General features: G+C 52.6%; 1 long non-coding RNA gene across 3 annotated transcripts in view; it reads right to left on the bottom strand.

Moving 5' to 3' along the window:
- The window catches only part of LOC135909553 (uncharacterized), a 139,724-nt gene that overhangs the window by 44,009 nt on the left and 82,358 nt on the right, over positions 1–13,357 (bottom strand). For 2 of the 3 annotated variants that reach the window (XR_011507553.1, XR_011507552.1), the window contains exon 3: positions 9,315–9,437. This is a non-coding gene — a long non-coding RNA (uncharacterized lncRNA). Of the gene's footprint in view, positions 1–6,487; positions 9,438–13,357 lie in introns of those variants that run through there. The other variant, XR_010566735.2, reaches the window with a different exon arrangement.

The following is a 13,357-nucleotide window of genomic DNA, read 5'->3' as shown; positions in this document are numbered from 1 at the left end:
GGCCGGCTGTGATTGCTCTTCGCAAGAGCAAGACCTGCAGCACAGAACCGACATCCGGCAGATTTATGGCCTCCCGCGCTCTTCGCCAATAGGTCCCACTCTGGCTGAAGCCAAAGACTTCCCCCTCTCACTCAGAGCGGAAAAGCGCGCCCTAAACCATGTACATTCAACGCACGCCGCAGGGGCAAAAGCTCGTAACGCGCCTCCACTCCCTCCCCCAATCTGGCATGGGACGGCGAGCAATGGTCTCACTTGCTTGTGAAAATGCCCCCCCCGCCTGCGACTGGCTCCCGCCTAAAGCCCCTCTCCCGCCCCTTCCCTATCGCCACCTCCCGGGGTGAAAAGCAAGCGGGGCACGCCCACTTGCGCGATCCTTCAGGAGGTCGCCGCTACCTTTGATGAGCGACTGTCGGGTCGCGTGCTAGTTTTCACCGACGGCTCCTCATCTGCTACATGTGTGATTCCAGAACTCGCGCTGCATAGGGCGTGCCGCCTCTGCCGCGGCCGCTCTTCAACCCTCGCCACCCTTAATCTGGCTGCAGATCTGCTTATCGAGCGGCTCCCCCCGTCAGTCGCCGTACTCACGGATTCTCGCGCGGCGCTACTCACGCTCGCCAAAGCGGAGAGAGGCCCCCTCATCGCGCAACGACTTTCTTAAATGTTTAATTACGCGCAAGAAATGGGCTGTGATCTAATCTTCCAATGGGTTCCCTCGCATGTCGGAATCGAAGGTAACGAGCAGGCAGATCACCTCGCCAAGGAGGCTCACTCTCGTGTCACGCCAGTCTCCAACTTCGTCTCGCTGTTTGACACTGCACGCCAACTGGTATCAAATGCAGTTAGAATCAGACAACCGGACAGTCGCGTCGCCGCCGGCGATCCACCCCGGCCGCTACCGAAACTCGGGACTTCCTCGCGCCGATAGGGCCCTTTTGCTCCGCCTCCGCGTTGGTTGTTTTAACACAGCAGAGCGGATCTCCCGCCACTCAGGCACAATTAGTCCTGTTTGCAAGAACTGCACTGCTGGTGTGAACAAAACTCTGAGCCACATCCTTTTCGATTGCGCGGCATCGCCTATTAACCTAAGAGTTACAATATAGTACAAGGCATTAGCAGAATCGGTAATTACATATGGTATAATGTTATATGGTACATGTTCTGACTATAAAAAGCAAGCGATTGATCGCGTAGTCAAGCGAATTGTCAACAGCATAACTTATGGAACTGGACTAGAACAATCAGAGATAAAACAAAAGTATAACATTCTAGGAATACTTCCAGTACAGGAGCTATTTAAGTATGTGGTTGTAACACGCAATTATTATTCAAATTCTTTTAAAGTATTGGTAAAAAAAGATGTTGCGTTACGAAAAACAGAAAGGGATTTTAAGCCAAACTACGGAAAGAAAACAAGAAAGTATTATGTCCCTGATACCTTTAATGAACTTGATGCAACACTGTATGATATCAATTCAAAAGGTAAAATGATGAAAAATGTGAGGAAGTGGTATTCGACTGTTTATTGTAATATGTGATTTCTTATTGGGATTCTTAGGTGACTGGAAAATGTAGTATTTATTCTTTGTGTGTTAGAATATTTTACCTTGAAGTTGTATAATTTTGAACGGTAATTGTATGTTTCATACCTTTATTGAACGCTGTACCACCTGCTGCTTGGTCTTCTAACAAGCACGATGTGCTTAGATAGACCAGCAAACAAAATCTGTCAACAAATGTATTTGAAATAAAGATTTGATTTGATAGTTCCGCTCGTTAAGACCTAATCGCCGCCTACAGATGCCTTGATCTCCCCACAGCCCGTCCAGAGGACTTCCTGTTCCCCAGGGGATTTACTGGCTTACTCAAAAGAGCCTTCCCGGCTCTCCTAGAGTTCTTCGAGGCCTAAAACCTATACACGCGGCCATAGGCCCCGTTTTTCGCTTCTTTTATTTTTGTCCCCTTCGCGGACTTACCCTCGTCTTCTTCCATCTATATCTCTCGACATTCTTTTATTCCCATTACCCTTCCCCCGTGCAGTACTGTTGAGGTGACCTAAGTGAGAGACAGTTACGGTACTGCACTTATCTCTTCTTTTCTCATTCCAAAATTCACTTACTACTAGCCCGCAGTGACTCGCCCAGCTGCTCGAGTGCCAGAGGGGTCCCCTCCCTCCACTCCCGTAACCGCCTCGGCGCCGGGCCCAATTCGCCCCCTTGTCCCCGACTCCACAGTGCAGAGGAGCTCCGCGAGGGAGCCTGCACCCATCTCCGACCTTCAACTTGCATCCGGGCCTGCCACCCGTGTAGCAGCCGTCGTCACCGATGCACCACTGCCCGTCGTTGCATCTCACAGCCGGCAGCTGCCGCAGACGAAAACGCTGCCGCAGTGCTCCCTGAACGCTCAGCCCCGTCTAAGCCCGGCCCGAAAAGGAAGCGACGCTTCCGCCAGTTTGCCGAGCTCATCACGGATGCTTCGCAAAACGCACATGCCTCCCCTGGCAATGGCGCCGACACCGTCCTTTTCCGCCCCGTCGGCCGCAAAAATAACTTCTTGAAGCTCTCAAGTGACCTCATCGCCGCCCAACTTTGCCGCATTGATGGCGTCAAACGTGTGCGAGTTAACTTTCGCCGTAATGTGGTTGCGGCTGAGCCTGTGCCCGGTGCGGACCTGTCCCGCCTGCTGGATGTTCGGGCCATCGCGGACATACCATTGAAGGCGAAAGCTCTCGGCAAGCACTCTTGCGTCGGCGTCCATTTTGGCGTTGACAGCTCCTTTGACAATGACGCACTGAGGGACAACATAGAGGCTCCCGTTCCCGTTCTCTCGTGTTCCCGCAGCGGCGCAAATGTGTATTCCGCAGCGGCGCAAATGTGTATAATGTGTATACTTAATCCTGTGTTTATTGTACAGCTTTATACCCTCTGCACTTATTGTGTTGATTGTTGTTCTATTTTCTTTGTTTCTATTTCATTTATGAAATGATCCTGTTATTTTTGGCTCTGCTAAATTGCGGAGAGATTATATGCATACTTGTGTATGTCTTTCCCTGCTTTGCTGTTGTTGCCCTGTAGAAGGGGGCTGTGGGCCTTTTGTCAAGCTGCCGTTTACGAGCAGCTTTTACCCACAACCTCCTCCATCATCCCGATGTAAATAAAGATTATTATTATTATTATTGTGAAGGACTGTCCCTACGAACTATTAGGTGGTCTCCCGTTTTGTCGAGCAGTGCGTCTTCTAATAGATTTCTCCAAGAGTGAGCTCCAACTCAACGGTGAAACTTTTCGGTTGAAATTCGAGCACCCTGACACACAATGATGTACTTAGTGCACGGTGCCACGAGCATATTCGCATTGAACCCCGCACTGAAATCACTGTCCAAGTAAAAACCGCAAGGGACGGAGTCCATCTCATCGAACCAAACAGTACGCTCAAAAACGGACCTCACGTTGCTCGTACCGTGACCAAGGTCGTGCATGGGACAGGTGTGATACAGATCACTAATCCCCCCATGTCGCCAGTAAATTTGCTCAGCGGAACAAAGCTTGGATGGGCTACTTCTATCCACAAAGCACAACTAGCAGTCACCGCACCCGAAGACACGCAAAACTCTCGGGATTTTGACGTGGAGACTGGGGACCACTTACGTCCAGGTGAAAGGGCTGAGTTGCTTTCACTCATTGACAACTTCCGTCATCTATTCACTAGCGATAATAATCCCATTCAGCAGACGTCTATGGCAGAATACGTTATCAACACAGGCGATTCTCGACCAATTCATCAGCATCCCTACCGTCACTCTCCTTTTGAAAGGAACCTGATTGAGAAGCAAGTAGAGGAAATGCTGCGCGATGGGATAATAAGGGAATCTCGCAGTCCCTGGTTATCACCTGTCGTCCTCGTAAAAAAGCCGAACAGGTCATGGCGTTTTTGTGTCGACTTTCGAAGGGTGAATGAAGTTACGAAGATGTACATCCACTGCCGCGAATCGATGACATTCTAGACGTGCTACAGGGCTCAAAATACTTCACAACACTTGATCTTACATCGGGCTATTGGCAAGTGAAAAATCAAGGAGGAAGATAAGCCTAAGACCGCGTTTGCCTGTGGGCCCGGCTTGTATGAGTTCAATGTTGTTCCCTTTGGTCTGTGTAACGCCCCGGCCACGTTTCAGAGAATGATTAACAAAGTACTCAGTGGTCTGCATTAGAAGGTATGCTTGGCTTACTTGGACGACATTGTAATTTTCTCTAAGGACATGACCACTCATTTGCAAGATTTGAAAAGCGCATTCTCGGCCTTGGACGCGGCGAACTTGCGGCTGAAGCCGGAAAAGTGCAGCTTTGCTCGACAGGAGATTACCGTATTTACTCGCGTAATGAACCCACCCCCCACTTTTGTCGTCGAAAATTGAATTTTTTTTTTTACGTCGCGTAAATAACGCGCACCCGCCCGCAGGGTCGGTGTTCAGCATGTTCGCGTTATCTCGGCTCAATTGGCCGGCGCTGTCGACTGTCGACGATCATAAAATTGTCTGATCGCGCAGTGATAAAATAAACATCATTTGAAGCCAACGATGCTGAACACCGGCGACGCGAACGCGGGTGACGCGGGCGTCGACTGCACGCTTTCGTTGATCGTTCATTGACCTTGCATGATTCGTTGGTGGATGCGCAAAGGGCTTTACTGGGGCGTCCTCTTTGAAATGGGGTGACGGCAGTTTCCACCACGCTCGGCTATTTTCTTTGTATTTCTCGAACCAATTTGTCAAACTTCTCTAGATTATTTTTTTTACAATGATGATGATGATGATGCAGGTTGCCGAGTGCCATCTATTAAATGCAAAGCAAACCTCTGCTTATAGCGCCATGCATGCGCGGCGGCGGCAGAACGAAGTAAAGACAACGCACTTGGACAGCGTCGGTCGCCATTTCGCCAGTCCTATTTTGTTGCTGTTTAAGTGCTTCGCTACAACCTTTGCATTATTTCGTGCGTGCTGTGCATTTTCTGCGCGTTGTGCGATGGGGCGTTACGCTAGCTACACGGCCGGTTTTAAGCTCAAAGTCGTGGAGCATGCTTTGGAGCATGGCAATCGCGCGGCTGGACGGCATTTTAGTGTAGACCCCGTGCGTGTGCGCTACTGGAGGAATCAACAAGAGGAACTCAGAGCGACGAAGAAAGATCGCCGGGCCTTTCGCGGGCCGAAGCAGGGCAAGTTTCCTCGCGTCGAGGAAGAAGTTCTGAGCTATGTGAAGAGGCTCCGCAACGAAGGATGTGCCGTATCCCACGAGCTGATACAGAATCACGCGCGGGCCACTGCAAGAAGTCACGGCATTGCCGCGAGTGAATTTAAGGCGAGCAGTGGTTGGACGACTCGTTTCATGCGCCGGAACGTGTTGTGCCTCAGAAGGCGTACTACGTTATGCCAGCGGCTGCCGGCAGACTGTGGGGACAAAGCTGGGGACAAAGTGCGTGATTTCCACCGCTTTGTCATTCGGATCCGTGAGGACAAAAAGTTCCTGCTGTCGCAAATCGGGAACGCGGACCAGACGCCTATAAACTTTGACATGCCAAGAAACAGCACTGTCGATATGAAAGGTGCGAAAAGTGTGCAGGTTAAGACGACGGGCGCCGAGAAGCAGCGGTGCACCGTGATGTTAGCTGTAACAGCGGACGGCAGGAAGCTGCCGCCGTTCGTCGTCTTCAAAAGAAAGACTCTGCCAAAGGGAACTCTTCCTGCCGGTATCCACATTCGCGCCCAGGAGAAAGGGTGGATGTCGGCCGAGCTGGTGTCCGACTGGCTGAAAACAGTCTGGGGACGGCGGCCCGGGGCTCTTCTCCTGCCATCGCTGCTTGTTATGGACAGCTTCCGCGGCCATCTGGAAAAAAATGACCGCTGCCGAATGAGCGAGTTACGCACGGACCTCGCTATCATCCCAGGTGGCTTGACATCAGTGCTGCAGCCCCTTGATGTTTCCATTAATAAGCCCTTTAAGGACAACGTGCGCCGGCTCTATACAGAGTGGATGGCCGCGGGAAACCACGACCTGACTCCCGCAGGTAAGATTAGAAGGCCCACCATCGACATGCTCTGTCGATGGATTCTAGAAGCATGGAGTGTGATTCCCAGCGAGATGGTCGTCCGCAGCTTCAAAAAGACTGGCATCTCCAACAGCCTCGACGGCAGTGAAGACGACGATGCCGACGAAGTCGCAAGCGATATGAGTGGAAGCGTGGATTCAGATAGCGAGCCCGAGTGAGACAGACCATAAGCAGCCAGCAGCATGAAAATAAAAATGAATTTTTAATTCACATTCTTCGCGTACGTGTTTTTACTATAAAGGTAAGGTTGGGATTGCGATTTTCCTATCTTCATTGTGACATGAAATTTCGACCTAAAAAATATCTAAATTTTTTTTCCCTGCGTAATGAACCCTCCCCCCAAATTTATGTCAACTTATCTGGAAAAAAGGTGGGTTCATTACGCGAGTAAATACGGTAAGTACCTTGGTCACATTCTTACTGGCGAGAACATCCGACCGGACCCAGACAATGTGGCCGCGATTGAAAAGTTTTCCCCACCAAAAAACAAGAAAGGTGTACAGAGCTTTCTCGGAATCTGCAACTACTATCGGCGATTTATCAAGGATTTTTCTCGTATTTCTCGGCCGCTCACTAACCTCACTAGAAAGGATGTCCCTTTCGTCTGGGATGCAGCTTGCGAAGCGGCTATGCAATCCCTCAAAGAGAAGCTGATCACGGCGCCCGTTTTGCGTCAGTTTGAGCCTAGGAAGCCGATAGAGGTGCACACTGATGCCTGTGATTCTGGAATTGGTGCTGTACTAGTTCAGAAAATCGGATCCGAAGAGAAAGTGATTGCCTATGCTAGCCGACACCTTAATAAGGCTGAGATGAACTACAGCACAACTGAGAAAGAATATCTCGCTGTCGTGTATGTGTGCGGACAGTTTCGTCCGTACATTTTTGGGTCTCAGTCGTGACGGACCAAGCTAGCCTGGCCTGGCTAATGAAAGTGAGAAATCCGAATGGTCGCCTTATGAGATGGTCTCTGTTGCTTCAGGAGTTCGACACAACGTTGCGACATCGCCCTGGCCTGAAAAATGGAAATGCGGACACGCTTTCCCGCATTCCTCATGATCCCGCACCAGCAAGCGAAGAAAACCCATTACCGTTGCTCGTGCTGGATCATGTGGACATCGGGGAAAGGCAGAGAGAGGATTCCTGGATGCAAGAAATAATACAGCACTCGGAACAGCCGAGTGCGCCCGTTGTCAGAAAAACGAAAAGAACGGCACGGAGCTTTCGGTTGGTCGAGGGTGTATTGTATAGAAGAGCGAAAGGTTTTCAAGAAGATCGCGCAGCACTCGTTGTCCCTAAGTGTTTGAGATCGGAGATTCTGAGGCACTGCCATGACGACATCATGGCAGGCCACCTCGGTGTCAAGCGCACATGGGAGAAAATTCACAGCCACTATTTCTGGCCAAAGATGTTTTGCCACGTCAGCAAGTACGTCCTCTCCTGCCCTGACTGTCAGACGCGAAAGCTACCACCCGGAAAGCCGACCTGTTTTCTCCAGCCGATACCACCTGCAGGTCGCCCTTTCCAACAAGTGGGCATGGATTTTCTTGGCCCTTTCACTAAAAGCAAAGCAGGAAACCGCTACATCCTCGTGGTTACTGACTACCACACAAAATGGGTTGAAGCTGTCGCGTGTACAGCGGCCACCGCTGCAGAAGCTGCTAAAGCCTTCGTGGAGCAAATTTTCTTACGCCATGGGGCACCAGAAAAAGTGACAACAGATCGAGGGCAGCATTTTGTCGCCAACCTGACTGAAGAAATTTTCCAACTTATAGGTAGCGAGCATGCCACTACTACAGCGTACCATCCTCAAGCGAACGGCTTGTGCGAGCGCTTCAACCGCATGTTGGCCGATATGCTCAGTATGTACGTTTCTTCGCACCATCGCGACTGGGACGAATTTCTTCCGTACGTGCTCTTTGCATACAATTCTACCTACGAGACCACCGGGTTCACCCCGTTCTTTCTTCTTCACGGACATGAGCCTATACTTCCTATAGATGTTGCGCTGGGCGCGGAACGCGGTTTCAACTGCTCACTGGACACCAGGAACGTGGCCCTCCGGCTGCAGCGTGCTCGCGAGCTAGTGACTGAACGGGAGAGGCGTCAGCAAGTAAAGAACAAACGTAATGACGACGCAGACGACGAGTCTGTTGACGGACATCGAGAGGAAGTATGTGATCCAAGTGATGCTGTGCGCGAGTGCGATTTGAATGGTGGTGTGCGCGAGTGCACCAAGGTGCCACGGACGGTGTTGTACAGCTACGAACGGCTCCCTGTTCGCCTGTAGAAGAAAACAGTGCCAGCATGCCACCGCTGGGGCACAGTGGGCCATCGGGCCGATGCGTGCCCGCGACCGCAGCCGGGACGCTGCAAACGCTGCGGAGTCCAGGTTCCTGATGCCACTCCTGACGGCCCGGCAGAACATGACTGTGTTCCGAGCTGCCTCATCTGCGGAGGTGGCCACCCTACCGCAGCTCCTGGCTGTGCCGGGCGATTCCGGAAAGCCATCAGACCGAGCTCCCCATCCGGATCCAAACCGAAGACAAAGACGGGGCCCAAGCAGGCTCCTCCGCCCAAGGCGAAGAAAGCGCCAACCGATCAGGAAACCAAGGCCAAACCCGGCACATCGAAACCTGTCAGGTTCGCGACCCAGGCGGTGCCCCCGGTCCTCAACGCCAGGGACTTCCCGCCTTTGGCACCCGTCCAACCACAGGTGAGCAGTTGGAGTAGGGCAGTCTCCGGGCCCCCTACCCGTCCCTCCCCTACCGAAACCGCACTACAGCAGCAGGTAGAGGAGCTCAGGTGCCAAAACCAAATTCTAGCGCGCAAAATTAAAGAATTAAAGGCCAAACAGGCCAGGTCATCCGAACCAATGCAAGAAGCTGAGCCAGATGACGAGGATGACGGATCATCCGTAACATCTTGCCTCAGTAGCGTCTCGCGGCAGTTGCGGGGACACTGTAGTTGGATCTGCTGGTCGCGTCGCCGGCCTAGAGGCACTGCAGCGCCAAACCGAGCAACTGGAGGAGCAAGTGGCGGCCCTCCTGAATCGAATCATGTCAGCAGTCCGTGAGTCCTTCCAGGACATGTTCAAGGCAGCTTTAACGCAAGCACTTCCCGACCTTATGGCCCAGGTCACTGACTCTGTCCTTAAAGCCATGCAGCCCTGGGTCAGCACCCAAATTAAGAACGCCACTAGCTGCGAATCCCCTCACCTCAAACGTAAGAGAGCCTCCCGCCAGGCAGCGGAGGAACATGGTTCAGGCTCTGCAGCTGGTGGGTCGGTGCGGCCCCTCGCTGGGGTTGCGCTAGCTCCCGGCCAGAGCTAGTCCGCTCGCCTGTAAATAAATAGAACAAGATGGCTAGCAGATCTAATAGGAATGATAAAAACGTTGAATAATTCCAGATCATTCAATGGAACTGCAGGGGTTTCAGAGCTTGGAAAAAACGGTCACACCTCCAGCTCTACCTGCAGTCCCTAGGAGACATGCCGGCACTCATTGCCCTGCAGGAGCCCGGCATAGACGCTAAATTATAAGGCTACATCACCTTTCAGGGGGGCACCTCTATGTGCATCTTGGTAAATAAAGCTTACACCGTGGTTCAGGTCGACTTGAGTACCGAGCAAGAATATACAATGGTCCGGGTACTGCCTCTCAGACGCCGCGACCCGTCAATACATATCCTCAACATATACTGCCCTCCACATAAGCCGCGCGTAACTTTTAATGAAATCTTCCTTCGCGTGATAAAAATGGCAGCCAAAGAGCCTCTAGTGATCGTTGGAGACTTCAATGCTCCCAGCCTTCATTGGGGCTACCACTTCGAACAGGCAAGAGGACGTAAGCTGGCGGAGCTCATCTCGACCCTCAGCGCCACGTTGCTCACGGACCCGGCGTATCCCACCCGAGTGGGGAATTCGGTAACCCGCGACACATGTCCTGACCTTTCTCTCGTTAAAAATGCTAGAGCGGCTGCTTGGGAGAACTTGGGAGATTCTCTAGGCAGCAATCACCTCCTTCTCCGGATTACACTCATGGCGAAGGCAGCGAGCAAAAAATAGGGTCAGGCCAAGCTGACCGATTGGCACAAATTCCGAAATCACACTATCCCTCCCGTACTAATTTCCGGCGGCTACGCAGAGTGGGCTAACCACATATACAACATTCAGAAACAACACGTCACAACACTACACACCACCGAAGAGATCCCCACAGTGGACACCCACCTCCTGCATTTGTGGGAGGCGCGCCGGAGCTTAACTAAACAGTGGAAAAAGCAGGAAACTAATTGCAAATTACGCGACCGCATAGCCAAACTCACAGAGCAGGCTGCAGCGTATGCTGCCGAACTCTCAGATTCAAATTGGATAGCACGCTGCGACGCCGCAGCTCATCAGATGAGCTCGAAGGGGACGTGGCGTCTCTTTCGCAGTCTAATCGACTTTTCCCAAACGAGAGGGGAGACGCAAAAGCAGCTCTGGCGGGTACTGCAAGAGTCTCAAGGTACGACGGCGCAACTTGCGAACACTATGCGACAGATATCTCTGTCGTACGGAAAATCCACCTGGGCCTGAGTGCATATACTCTGGCAGGCCTAATGAAACACTTGATGCCCCTTTTGAGTTGCACGACCTTAAGGCGGCCTTAGCAAAAATGCGCCGGGGTACGGCTCCGGGACGGGATCACATAACAGTGAACCTGTTGGCGAACCTACCGGACCCAGCCTACCTCCATTTATTAGAATACATCAACCAGATCTGGGACGGGCGTCCACTCCCTCCCGAGTGGTAAACGTCACTTGTGACGTTTATCCCTAAAACAGGTAAGGCCGTGAATACGGACAACCTGAGGCCCATATCACTGACCTCCTATGCGGGCAAGCTTATGGAGACGATGGTTCGGGATCGCGTCTCTCCATACCTGGAGAGTAAGGGCTTCTTTGCAGTCACCCTATTCGGGTTTCGCCCCCACATGTCTGCACAGGATGTCCTTCTCCAGCTGCACAGGGATGTAATATGACCCACAACTATGCAACACAATGACAAAGCCATCCTCGCCCTTGATCTGAAAGGGGCTTTCGACAATGTTAAACACGGAAGCATCCTGGCCAACTTGAGTTCTACCGATTGTGGGGCTAGGGCCTACGCGTATGTAAGAGATTTCTTGACTAATCGCCAGGCCTTCCTTCGGATTGAGGGCGAAGAATACGGCCCTTACATGATGGGAACACGAGGTACCCCTCAGGGAGCGGTGTTATCACCGCTCCTGTTCAACATAGCTATGATGCGCCTCCCAAGCCAACTGGCCCGGGTGGAAGGCAGTCAACACGCATTATATGCAGATGACATTACAATTTGGACCACTGAGGGGAGCCTGGGGGACATGGAGGCCCGCCTTCAGCAGGCCGCTTCCATAGTCGATGCGTATGCTATGGACTCCAATGTGCTCCAGCGAAATCAGAGCGAACTTTGAGGCGCCTGCAGACAGGTACTCTGCTCTGTCCTGCAATCTTAAAGCATTACGATCCTAACACGGATGGGCGATACCCGCACTGTGGGGAGACCTGTAATGTCTTCCGCATGGTGTGGGCATGTACTCAAAATCCCCACCTTCCCCCTTCCCCTACCCCTTCCAGAGAGGCATGGGAGACTGCCCTCCTCAACTGCTCCTCGCGTGAGTCCCAAAGGGCTCTGGTGAAACAGGCGAGAGACGGGGCATTGTCATGCGATGTCCCGGATTAGGAACGCTGACCATGTAGCGGGGCCACTCTGTGGCTCCCAAACTCTCTTGCAGCAATTAAAAGTTTTCACCACCACCACCATCGCCGCACGCTTCCCCGCTGCTTGACGTTAAGATCAGCGTCCCCGGCGTCAACATCAAGCGCCCAACAGCACTATGTGCCATGCAGCAGGAGACTGCTGCATTGATTCACGAACACTTACGCGACCGCCTCCTAGTCTACACTGACGGCTCTGTTTTCAGTGATGGTTCTGCTGCTGCCGCGTGCACGGCACCGGACATTTCTGCGTCCCGACAGTGCCCTCTCCGTTTCCCTGCCTCATCGACAGTCGCCGAACTCGCGGCCATCGACCTTGCGGCTGACCTTCTTCACCAGTGCAGTGTTTCGTCTGCTGCGATCCTGAGAGACTCGCGCGCGGCTGTGTGCATGCTGCGGAAAGACTATGCCGGTCTCCCACTTGTGCAGCGCGTGGGATCGAAACTGTGCCATGTCGTCAATCCGGGCTGCGACTTGGTGTTGCAGTGGGTCCCCGCGCACATAGGCCTGCCCGAACATCCACGCTGAGGTGCCCCTTCCCCCCTTGGACGACGAAGAAATGGACCTGTCCATTTCTCGGAAACGCGGCCTCGGGACTGAGACCGAGGATGACGAAGCGGGCCGCGTAAACAGCCGCCGAGCGTTCCTTCCTGCTCGGAACAGCCCTTGACGGACGACGACCACAGCAGCGCCATTTCCGAACACTCGGGGGAAACAACCAGCACCCTCTCCCTTCAGGACGCGCAAGATGGAGCCCCACCCGAGCCAGCGGTAGGGTGGCTAGAAGGGGAGGTGCGAATACCGGTGGCGCTTTCCTTCGGGCGCGCGTGACCCCCTTGCGCACCAATGCCACCAGGGGGAATGTGGCGCTGCCGCTTGCGGCGGGGGACTCGTAGCCGTGCTGGCCTGCGCCTCTGCTGTCAGTTGGTCTCGGCGCCCCTTTTGGAGTGTTCCTCGCTACAATCCGTTATTCGAGGGCGAGATGCAGTCGGCAGCGAAACAGAAGACGGAGCTTTGTGCCCGGATGTGATACTGGGTGCAAGAAAACCTCAGAAAAGGTATCTCTTCCGTGCCCCTGCCTGCAAACAAGTGTTTGCCAAACGGGATCGAGTGGTCCCAATGGTCAGGCCATGCTCATTGACGCTACGACGTCGAGGTTCCCTGCAGAAGTCATGAGGTTATTTTAACACAGTTTTTCTCTCAAAATGGTGCATGATTGTTCTCTTTGGTATTTCAGACGGGGCAGCAAGAAAGAGGGTACCCTTGATGAAACTCTTCTGTTTCTTGATGAATGGGAGGCTCACTCCAATAGGCTCGGCTTTCTTAGTAACAGTACTTCTGAGGGGCTGACGATGACCATCCATTCAACAAAACGCCTTCTAAAGTACCTTGCCGACATTGATGACATCATGTATATGACGACTTCGAAACTGAGCCAAGACCGCCTAGAGCAATGTTTTGGCGTTGTGAGACAAGCGAG

This window comes from Dermacentor albipictus, chromosome 7, assembly GCF_038994185.2.
Source record: "Dermacentor albipictus isolate Rhodes 1998 colony chromosome 7, USDA_Dalb.pri_finalv2, whole genome shotgun sequence".
Lineage (NCBI taxonomy): Eukaryota > Metazoa > Arthropoda > Arachnida > Ixodida > Ixodidae > Dermacentor > Dermacentor albipictus.
Note: the sequence above shows the minus strand (reverse complement) of the source record. Positions and strands in the feature narration are given on the sequence as shown.